Source organism: Acinonyx jubatus, chromosome B2 (genome assembly GCF_027475565.1).
Source record: "Acinonyx jubatus isolate Ajub_Pintada_27869175 chromosome B2, VMU_Ajub_asm_v1.0, whole genome shotgun sequence".
Lineage (NCBI taxonomy): Eukaryota > Metazoa > Chordata > Mammalia > Carnivora > Felidae > Acinonyx > Acinonyx jubatus.
Genome location: NC_069385.1, coordinates 118,364,264 through 118,376,792, shown reverse-complemented (window position 1 = coordinate 118,376,792; position 12,529 = coordinate 118,364,264).

The window sequence follows — 12,529 nt, the reverse complement described above, 5'->3', positions numbered from 1 at the left end:
CTCTCTCTCAAGATAAATAAATAAACTTAAAAAAAAAAGTGTTGGAAATGAAAACAAGGGAAAGGATGGGACTCAAACTTGAGCAAAAAGCCACACTACAGGAAAGTTATGTATAAGAAAGACCTTAACAGCTAAATGGGTGATGGGTGTTAAGGAGGGCACTTATTGGCATGTCTGGGTGGCTCAGTCAGTTAAGCATCTGACTTCAGCTCAGGTCATGATCTCACAGTTCATGAGTTCGATCCCCACATCAGGCTCTCTGCTGACAGTTCAGAGCCTGGAGCCTGCTTTGGATTCTGTGTCTCCCTCTCTCTCTGCCCCTCTTCTGCTCATGCTCTGTCTCTCTCTCTCCAAAATAAATAAGCATTAAAATTTTTTTTTAAAAAAAGGAAGGCACTTGTTGTGATAAGCACTGGGTGTTCTATGTAAGTAATGACCCACTGAATTCTACTCCTGAAACTAATATTACCCTGTATAATAACTAACTAGAATTTAAATAAAAACTTGAAACTGGGACACCTGGATGGCTCAGTCGGTTGGGCTGCTGACTGCAGCTCAGGTAATGATCTCGCAGTCTGCGAGTTCGAGCCCCGAGTCAGGCTCTGTGCTGAGAGCTCAGAGCTGGGAGCCTGCTTCCAAAACTGTGTCTCCCTCTCTCTCTGCCCCTTCCCTGCTTGTTCTCTACCTCTCTCTCCCTCTCTCTCTCTCTCTCTCTCTCTCAAAAACATAAACATTAAAAGATTTTTTTTAACTTGAAACAGGAAAAAAAAAAGACCTTAACAAGTTTCTAAGTTAAGTGGAAGTTATCTGTATATGAGAGAGAAGAAAAGAGAAATTACCCCCCAAATTCTTAATGGAATCCAAAGAAAGAGATTGTCAGACTTGGTAATAAAAAGGAATATTTGTTCAGAGACTGGAATGAAGACAGGGAGATTAGAAGTGAGAAAGAGGGGAACGAGGAAGTTCCAGTTGTATGGCTTCAATGGACTCAGTTTAGGACAAGGCAAAATCTTCTGCTAAAAAGGAGTTGGAAGAAAATCTATTTGACAGCTAAGGAGAGAAGGCTGCTTTTTAACCAAAATAGTCTGTAAGTACATTATAATTTATTTAGCACAGAGCCATCCATGTCTGATACTACGGGCCACGCAGCGATGACACAGCCATGTTCCTTATTCTCAAGAAATACATAACCTAAGCAGAGTGACAAGGAAACAGTCCACTGTAATGTCAGGAAGAATGAGATTAATTTGGTAATGTTTGGGTATGCAAAAGAGTAGATTTTAACTTAATCTAGAAAGAGTTCATGATAAAGTTAATATTTGATACAACAGACCTACCGAGCAGAGATTTTTTTGAATTTGAAATACCCAGTACTAATCGACAACAGAATGGAGACAAACAGTGAAACAAAAAGTTTTTCTGGAATTCATTTAAAATTTCTGATTATCTGCAATAAATAAATACATGCATACTACTTCATTAAATGGGAAAAGATACAATACAATTTTTTTTATTCTTCGCTTCCCTAAGAGAATGCACATGTTCTGATGGGTGTGTAAAGTAGGATTATGATGGTCGTTAACCAGGACACCAAGGAATACTTGAGTTATGCCTTGCCAAGTACGCTGGGAGGCCCTCAGGAAATCTCTACCCATAAGTAGTAATAGCAAATTGTAAATCAAAGACTGACTCTATTATTAGCTGGTCAAATCTCTCATATACCCCAATAGAAGATTTTATGGTAAGCGTCTCTGAAGCATGAGACCCAAGCAAGGTCTAATGTTCCCTCTTATACACCACTTGTACCACTATCGAGCTGTAAACCCTGAAGGATTAAGACCTCCCAAGCATATGAGTAATAGTGTGGGTCCCAAAGGGACTCTGTTCACCGAAGGCAGAAATAGCATTCAGAAAAGAGGCGAAATGCAACTTTGTAAACTTTAAATACTGTGGCCCTGGAACTCTTAGTAAACATACCCTGCCCTGGAATCTGACCAATCAAAATAATAATTCCGTCTCCTGGGAGATCATGACAGATAAAAAGATGGGGAGATGTGGAAGACATCACTAGTGTTCACCGACATCCTCTACTTCCTGGGCGCATGGAAAACTATACTTCCTGATTTCCCAGGACTATGTGACCAGTTCTAGCCAATGGCTAGTGAACAAAAGGTTCTTGGTCAAAGAATTTAACTACCATTTTATGACTCTTCTTCCCTCACCAAGTCAACTAGGACAACCTTGTGCTGAAATGGTGGAATCTCGAATCAGAATATAAAAGCAGTCTAATTAGCTGAGTCGTCAAGAAGAGCAGAAGCCCTTAGAGAATCACCCAAAACCACAACAGATGCTACATGAATAAGAGATAACTTTTGCTTCATTAAGGCTCTGAAGGTTGTTATCACAGTCTAGCCTAGCTTAACCTAACTAATATAGGACAAGAACAAGAATGTTTACCTGCCTCCTCCATATCTCTCAGGTAGATTTGAATATTCATGAATTGGAAATCTGAGCCCAGCCCAAAACTGGTAGACTCCGTACACAGAGCATATGACCCATGACATTGGGTACTTCTTCTAGAGGCAAATGGTTGCATTGCTCCCACCTGGGGGGCAAGTGTGGAGCTGAGTGAAAAACTGGCAATCAGAAAGAGCTCAAGCCACGGAGTTTTAACTTCTTCCCTTCTTCCTACCTACACTTACCTTAATCTTTCCCATGTATTTTATCTCATATGGAAGTAGAGAAAAACATTTTAACTTCAAGCTAAGTGAATGAGAACCTGACATGGAGATTATCCCAAGCAGCAAAAGCATGAGAGGGTGGAAGAGGCTTAAATCCAAGCCTGTTTACTCCTCCTCTGCAGGCAATAATGTGGCTGGGCTTCCTATCTTGATGTGTTTTTGTTTTCAATTTGCACTAGATTCTATTGTAAACAGAATATTGTAAATATTTCTAAGGATTTTTGCATCAATAAGTAAATTCATCCATAGTTTTTATTTTGGTGCATTGTCATAGTTTAATGCTGATACTATACTTCACTAAAAGAATACATTTGCTGCAGTTGAAGCATTTAATTAGAATTAGAATTCTTTTTTTTTCTTTTTCTTTTTCTTTAAAGATATTATTACATTGACCTATATATCTGGAACTCGTGCATTTCTTGGGGTAGCTCTTTGACAAGTTTTTTTCTGTTTCTTCATTGGAAATTACTCTATATGTGCATTCTACCTCTAAAGAGATTGGTCTGGGTATATTTTTCAAACTAATTATTCATTTAATCTAAGTTTTCAAGTTTATTTTTATAAAACTGAACAAAATAATTTCTTATGATTTTTCTCCTGTTCACGTATTAATTTTTTCCTTGTCATTTCTTATTTTCTCTACTTTTTTCTTGATTAGGTTTGTCAGTGGTTTATTTTATTGAAAAATTTTAAGCTTTTGAATTTATTCTGTTTTCCCATTTTCTAACTCTTCATTTCTGCTTTTATGTTTATTATCTGCTCCTGCTTTCATGTGACTGATTGTGTTGTTCTTTTCACTAAGCCATGTGGTTTCATTCTTTCCCTTAACTGATTAAGGCCATAAATTCTCCACTGAGCACTGCCTTAGCTATATCTCAGAACTTTGAAATCTGATTTTGAATTATAATTTTTCTAGAAATTTTTGGTTTTTTCTCTCTGATCAAGAAAAAGACAGTTTAACTTTCTATGTGGAGAAGTATTTATCTTTTCTGATTTTTTTTATAATTATCCAGCTTGTTCCATTAAGGTTAGAAGATAGTGTCTATAGCATTTCTACTTTTAGGAATTTATAGAGGCTTTTTGTGCTGTAATATGTAGTCCATTTTCATTTATGTTCTGCTGGAACTTGAAAAGATGTGTTCTCTATTTCTTATCAATAAAGTTTAATGTATACCCATCAGATCTAATTGTATACTGTTGGAGTATCTTCTGTGATCATCTTTATTTTTGTCCACTGAGAAAAGTAAATTAAAGTCACCTAACACTAGAACACTTCTGAATATTTTCCTTGTATCTCCCTTAATTTCAATCTTATTAGAGTTGCTGATGTGCTATTTGGAACTTGAATGTATCCCTTATATATGCATTATGAATTTTACACTTTACATTATAAAGTGCCTTCTTGTCTCAGTTTTTTTCTGTTTGAATTTCATCTGTTTAATAATGGTATCACGACTTTTGCTCTGCTTCCTTTTTGTTTACATTCTCTTGCTATGCCTTCTCATAATTTTATTTTTTTAATAAATGAGTGGACCTTCTGAGTCACTCTATTTTAGGTGTTTTGGGTTTTTTGTTTGTTTGTTTGTTGTTTTTTGTATATTGCAAACAGCAAAGTTTTTCTCTCAATCTAATCCAAAACTATTTTTATTTTATGTATCAGTAGGCTCATTTACAATTAATATAGCAAATAGATTCAGTGTAATTTGTGACCTGTAAGTAACACTATTTTCTGTTAAATATGCCGTTTATATGAGTATTTCTTTTAGAAAGTCTTTCATTATGTCTCATGTTTTTTGTTTTGTTTTGTTTTGTTTTAGTTTATTTATCTATTTGGAGAGAAAGAGCATGAGCAGATGAGGGACAAAGAGAGAGAGGGATAGAGAGAATCCCAAGCAGGCTCCACACTGTCAGCACAGAGCCCGATGCAGGGCTCTATCTCATGACTGACCTGAGATCACAACTTGAGCCGATATCAGGAGTCAGACACCTAACTGACTGAGCCATTGTGCTCCTCATTGTGTCTCATGTTTCCTAAATTGCAGTTTTTCAAATACTACAGACAAGGCCATCAGTAAGTTTGTTCTATATCCTTACTCATTTTTCCATTTAATCTATAATTATTGAGAAATATGTTTCTATTTGTCAGTTTATTCTTATAATTGTGTCTATATTTTCCGACACATTTTGTGGCATTTTTGCGAGGTGTACATTGACCCTGTTTTAGTATAATGTTCTAGTGACTTCTTGCTAGCATTATGCAGTGATCGTCTTTGTCTCTACTAATGCCTTTGGTCTTAGACTATATTTTTAGATATCAAAGTGACCACATTGTCTTCTGTTAGTGTTAGGTTTGTGTATCTTATTGCATGTCTTGATTTTAACCCTTTCATGTCTTTAGGTTTTCTTTGTGATTAATGAGAAGAGCATATAACTGGATTTTGTGATCCCCTTTCCCACAGTTTCACTTTTTGCAGTTTCAGTGACTGCCCATAAGTCAATGATCCTCCCTCTGACATCAGGTCAGAAGGTCAGCCTAATGCTAGGTCACAATGCCTACATCACTTGCCTCACTTCATCTCATCACATAGTCCTTTTATCATTTCACATCATCACAAGGTGAAGAAGGGTGAGTACAATACAACATTTTGAAGGAGACAATACAAAACTTTAATTACAGCATATTGTTACATTTGTTCTATTTTACTGTTAATTTTTGTTGTTAATCTCTTACTATGCCTAATTTATAAATTAAACTTTACCAAGGTATGCATGTATAGGAAAAACAAACTATACATAGAGTTCAGTTGCTATCTGTGGTTTCAGGCATCCACTGGGGGGGGGGGGGTCTTAGAATGTATCCCCCTTAGATAAGGACAACTGTATTATTTACCCAATCTGAAAACCTTTTTCTTTTAACTCCATATTCAAGCTGTTTACATTTACTGGGATTATTAAATTATCTGAATTTGTTTCTACTATTATTGTGTTTTCTATTTTGTTATGTTCTTTCTTTGCTTCCTTTTTTTTCTCCTTTCATCATTCATATTAAATTGATTACATTTTAAAGTATTCTCTAATTTCCTCCTACTGGCATAAGATTTTTAATCTAATTTTAATTTTAATTAATTTTAATCTAATTTTAATTTCCTCCTACTGGTTCCATTGGATAAGCATCCTACTTTGGCTTGGGTCATGATCGTGTGGTTCTTGAGTTTGAGCCCCACATTGGGCTCGCTGTGGTCACCCTGTCAGCACAGAACCAGCTTCAGATCCTCTTTTCCCCTCTCTCTCTGCCCCTCCCCTGCTAACATCATCTCTCCCAAAAACTAAATAAAACATTTTTTAAATAAAAATAAATAAAGAGGAATTTTAAATTCTAATTGTATTAGTTAAGAGTTACTCCTACGTTTTTAACATGGCTACCTAAATTGGCAATATCCAAAGTTAATCTCTACCCTCCTTCCAAATAAGACAAAGGCTTTACAATGTTTTACTTTATCTGCCTCATTCTCATGTTGTGATTGTTCCATCATTTTCTTACATTTAATAGTCATGTCTGTTAGTGATTTTTATAGTTATAGTCATTTTTCTTTCCTTATTCTGATCTACCAATATTTTTTTTAATTTATTTATTTTGAGAGAGAGTACCATGAGTGGGTGAGGGGCAGAGAGAGAGGGTGAGAGAGAATCCCAAGCAGACTCCACACTGTCAGCGCAGAACCCAACATGGGGCTCAAACTCATGAATCGTGAGATCATGACCTGAGCCGAGATCGAGTCAGACACTTAACCAACTGAGCCACCCAGGCACCCCTAATTTACCAATATTTTACACAGATGTTTTGCTGCTGTTGTTTTGTGTGTGTGTGTGTGTGTGTGTGTTTCTCATCTTTGTGTCCCAGTTCTTCTTGCTGAATTTAGAATCCTTCTTATGTAAGTGGTAATAAAAACAAATGACAATACCATATAATATCATTTTTTATCCATAAGATTGATGAAATCTAAAAAATTAACAACATTTGGGATACCTGGGTGGCTCAGTTGGTAAAGCACCAGACTCTTGGTTTCAGCTCAAGTCATGACCTCACAGTTTCATGAGTTCAAGCCCCACATCAGGCTCTACACTGATGGTGTGGAGCCTGCTTGGGATTCTCTCTGCCCCCCACCCCCGACTCATGCTGTCTCTGTCTCTCTCAAAATAAATAAATAAACTTAAAAAGATTATTTTTTAAATTAACACTTTGTGTTGGTAAGGAAACAGATGAATTCGTATATTGCTGATGGAACTGTGCATGAATATAAGCTATATGAAGGCAATTTTGCAACAAGTATCAATATTAGTAATATATATACACTTAGACTCAACAACTCCCCCTTTAGAATTTTATCCTACTGATATTCTTGCACATGTGTATTAATATGTTTATGTAAGGCATTGTTTATAAAACCAAAGACTTCCAATAACCTATAGGAGAAGACGGGTTAAATGAAATATGGTACTTCCATAAAACAGAATACTATATAGACATATGTTTCTAAGTGTAAAAAATAATGTTCACAACAGTGGGTCTAAGGACATGCTCTTTGTAAAAAATAGGGAACAAGAACATATACACATATTTGCTTAAATTTTCATAAAATTTCCCTGGAAGGACAATCATAAAGCTTGGAACATGGATTGTGCATGCAAGGGGTCTTGGTGAACCATGAGAAGGATGGGAGTGAGAGTTGCCTTTGTATACCTTTTTGTGGCTTTTGAATTTTAAATCACATTAATATAAAGGCCTATTCAAATAAATTGTATCTTTAAAAAAGGAAATAGTAAGAAGGTAAGCAGATAGAGGGAGTATAGGCAACTCTTTCAAGGAGTTTTGTAGTAAAGCTGGGCAGAGTCCATCTTTTCCAAAGCTTTGTGATGCAGGCAAGTTAGTAAATGTGTCTGAACCTCCATTTTCTCATTCTTAGAATTGATATAGTAATATCTGTCACATAGGATTATCCTGAAGATAAAGTAAGAAGATACAAGTCAGGCACATAGTATAGCACTAGAATGATTATTGGCATTAAAATTCTTACAATTTTTGGGGCACCTGGGTGGCTCAGTCAGTTAAGTGTCTGACTTTGGCTTTGGTCATGATCTCATGGTTTGTGAGTTCAAGCCCCGCGTTGGGCTCTGTGCCAACAGCTCAGAGCCTGGAGCCTGCTTCGAATTCTGTGTCTCCTTCTCTCTCTGCCCCTCCCCAACTTGTGCTCTATGTCTCTCAAAAAATAAAGAAATGTAAAATAAAATAAATTTAAATTATTACAACTTTTAAGTCCATAAAACTCTAGTTTCAAAACCCAGTATTTCCTAGGACCACCAGATGGGCATCAGACTAAATAAGATGGGTGCTCTTTTACTCAGCACCAAAAACTGGGAAGATCTTTGTTTTCCCTACACCCTAGTCTTTTCCCCAAAATTCTGACAACTCCACTCTTCCTCCTCTTGAATCACAACTGCACTGTGGACTGTAAGTTGGTTACCCTATTGGGCTGGGGCATAAAGGACTTGAAATTCAACTCTATTTCCACACAGGGCAAAGCAGATGGAATGGGAGGTTTTCTGGGGGCTCCAAAAAAAATCTATGAGAGTTTCCTAAGGTCTCCCTTCTTCCTTTGGAAAGATTAAAATATGACTGAATAGAAAAGATGCTGAAGGTAAGTGACAAGATGGGGAAGTTGAGGGTCCAGAAGATCAAATGGCATTGGAGGGTAGGTGGGGTGAATGAAAAGAATTAGAACTTGGGCAATCCCTATCAAAATAACACCAGCATTCTTCACAGAGCTAGAACAATCCTACAATTTGTATGGAACCAGAAAAGACCCCGAATAGCCAAAACAATCTTGAAAAAGAAAACCAAGCGGTGCCTGGGTGGCTCAGTCAGTTAAGTCAGTTCTGGCTTCAGCTCAGGTCATGATCTCACAGGTCGTGGGGTCGAGCCCCGCATCAGGCTCTGTGCTGACAGCTCGGAGCCTGGAGCCTGCTTCAGATTCTGTGTCTCCCTCTCTCTCTGCCCCTTCCCCATTGGTGATCTCTCTCTCTCTCTCTCTCTCTCTCTCTCTCTCTCTCTCTCAAAAATAAATTAAAGAAAAAGAAAACCGAAGCTGGAGGCATCACAATCCTGGGCTTCAAGATGTATTACAAAGCTGTAATCATCAAGACAGTATGGTACTGGCACAAAAACACACCCTCAAACCAATGGAACAGAATAAAGAACCCAGAAATGAACCCACAAATGCATGGCCAACTAATCTTTGACAAAGCAGGAAAGAATATCCAATGGAAAAAAAGACAGTCTCTTCAGCAAATGGTGCTGGGAAAATGGGACAGCGGCATGCAGAAAAATGAACCTGGACCACTTTCTTACACCAAACACAACAATAAACTCAAAATGGATGAAAGACCTAAACATAAGACAGGAAGCCATCAAAATCCTAGAGGAGAAAACAGGCAAAAACCTCTTTGACCTCAGCTGCTGCACAGCAAAGGAAACAATCAGCAAAACTAAAAGGCAACCAACAGAATGGGAAAGGATAATTGCAAATGACATATTGGATAAAGAGTTAGTATCCAAAATCTATAAAGAACTTATCAGACTCAACACCCAAAAAACAAATAATCCAGTGAAGAAATGGACAAAAGACATGAATAGACACTTCTCCAAAGAAGACATCCAGAGAGATGGCCAACCGACACATGAAAAAATGCTCAACATCAGTCATCATCAGGAAAATACAAATCAAAACCACAATGAGATACCACTTCACACCAGTCAGAATGGTTAAAATTAACAACTCAGGCAACAGCAGATGTGGAGAAAGAGGATCTCTTTGGCACTGCTGGTGGGAATGACAACTGGTGCAGCCACTCTGCAAAACAGTATGGAGGTTCCTCAAAAAATTTAAAATAGAACTACCCAGCAATTGCACTACTAGGTATTTATTCAAGGGATACAGGTGTGCTGTTTCAAAGGGGCACATGCACCCCAATGTTTATAGCAGTGCTATCAACAATAGCCAAAGTATGGAAAGAGTCCAAATGTCCATCAACGGATGAATGGATATATTCATTCATGTGGTATATATATACAATGGAGTATTACTCGGCAATCAAAAAGAATGAAATCTTACCATTTGCAACTACATGGATGGATCTGGAGGGTATTATGCTAAGAGAAATTAGCTAGTCAGAGAAAGACAAATATCATATGACTTCACTCATATGAGGAATTTAAAATACAAAACAGATGAACATAAGGGAAGAGAAGCAAAAAATAATAGAAAAACAGGGAGGGGGACAAAACATAAGAGACTCTTAAGTATAGAGAACAAACAGGGTTGCTGGAGGGATTGTGGGAGGGGAGATGGGCTAAATGGGTAAGGGGCATTAAGGAATCTGCTTCTGAAATCATTGTTGCACTATATGCTAACTAATTTGGATATAAATTAAAAAGTAATTAATTAATTAATTTTAAAAAAGAATTAGGACTCTGGAACAAACCAGAATTAATAATATCTGTGGTTACCAAACAGACCACACTTGGAGGCATTTGCCTAAGGTCCACACTTTCACCACCAGGGAACATTTTCAGAACGTGTGTCTGATATCAGGTCTACCTGGGAGTTTCCTTGAGATAGCCATCTTTCAAGATATCCTAAGATCGTAAGGTCTGCTACAACTTTCTGACCTGCCCATCTGGATGCCTGAGTTTTCTTCCCAGCTCAATCACTGACTAGCCGTGTGATTTCAGGCTGGTTTGCCTTTCTTTAAAATAAGATTTGACTGCTAGTTATTTTTAAGATGACTTCCAGGCTTAAAGTATTAGGAATCTATGGGTGTCATTATAGTGAAGATATCAAAGAATTTTAACAAATTATCTTCTTCCAGAGGGCTACAGTTTCCATAAGGTTGAGAGATACAGGAATTATTATTCCTATTGTATAAATAGAGGAAGGAAGGAATCAGGCCAGATTTCTCTCCTTCCAAACAGGTATTTCATGTTCTGTGATAGTCAAGACATAAACAGCAGAATGAAGCAAAAGCTTATCTGCATAAGAAGCTACCTACTTTCACCCCACCCTGTTCCCAACAGTTGCCAGGCAAAAAAAAAAAAAAAAAAAAAAATCCAGAACAGCAGACATGCTGGCTAGTTCATTGCTTGAACTGGAAAGTACCTGCTGTTTCTGGAAATGTGAAAGTTTCTCTTTCCTAGAATAGGAACCTTCAAAGGTAAGGCCTTCCCAAAAGGCAGTAATGTACATGGCTTTGAATCTTCAGTGCTTGGCGTGTGTAGGGAGAACTGAGATTTATTCATTTGTGCAACAGACATTTGCTCATTGTCTACTATGAATGGAGCCCTGTGCCAGGTAGTCAATAGGAAGCTTAATAAGAAAAACAGCCTTCCATCCAGGAGTTCATGGTCTAGTGGAAGAACAAAGGTGTGGGAGGATAGTTTAATAAAAGCTGTGAAAAAGGCAAGCTCTGAAGCAACGAAAGTACTTTCTCCAGACTAAGGAGATAAGGAAAGTCTTCCTAGACCCGACCACTGAGTTAAATCTTGAAGAACTTGGGATAAATTGGAAGGGTGTTTCAGGGAATGGGAAGAACACACCATATGCAAAGGCACAAAGAACTTAGGAGGGCAGGAAGTTAGCTGTGGCTGAAGCTTAACACAACAGGAAAGGGGGCTACAAATGGGCTGGACCACCTTGCATACTCTGAGGAAGATCTGAGCAGAAAAGAATGAAGATCACTTGAAGGACTTCACAGAAGTGACATCACCCTATGTGTCTGCTAGGAAAACAATGACTTCGTGAATAATGGCTGGAGGAGATGAACCAATGGTGTGGAAACTTCTTTGGAGATGAGATCATATAAGACTAAATGAAAGTTGTTTGTTTTAGTTTTTAATTATTTATTTATTTATTTTGAGAGAGGACAGAGAGAGCTTAAACCAGAGAGGGACAGAAAGGAAGAATCCCAAGCAGGCTCCACACTGTCAGCACAGAGCCTGATGCTGGGCTCGAACCCACGAAACCATGAGATCATGACCTGAGCCGAAATTAAGAGTCAGATGCTCAGCTGACTGAGCCATCCAGATGCCCCTAAGACTAAATACAAGTTATAATAACAACGGGACTAGAGAGAGAGAGTGGATTCAGAGCCATTTACCTGATCTGATTATGAATTCAAGATTATGAACACAAGATATAATATAATTTGTTGGTTGAGATTGTGGACTCAGAGGTCAGGCCTGGATTCAACTCCAACTCCACCACTGTATAACCTTGGAAGTTATTTAATCTCTTTGAGACTGTTTCCTCATCTGTAAGATGGGGATAATAACAACCAATCTCATAGGGTTGAGAGGAAAAGGACTAAATATGATAATACCTGAAAAACATTTAGCATAGTTCTTATTCATATTAAAACTCTAATAAATGGTAGATATTATCAAATGTCTTATTAACACTGTTAATTAGGGAACTGTGCTCTACTCCCACCCCATACTCTACAGACATCAGTGAGAATGGGGAAAGATACAGAGAGGCAACCTGGTGAATATTTATGTCATATTGGCTAATATTTATCTGAAAGAACGGGTAAGACACTGATAGGATAGCTGGCAAAGTAGTAGCTACGGTTACCTCTGGAAAGTGAAACAAGGGTTAGTTTTACGAACATGTGCCATTTACGTAATAAGAAAACAATTTTTTTGTAATTTGACTTTATTTTTTATTTTTTAAAAT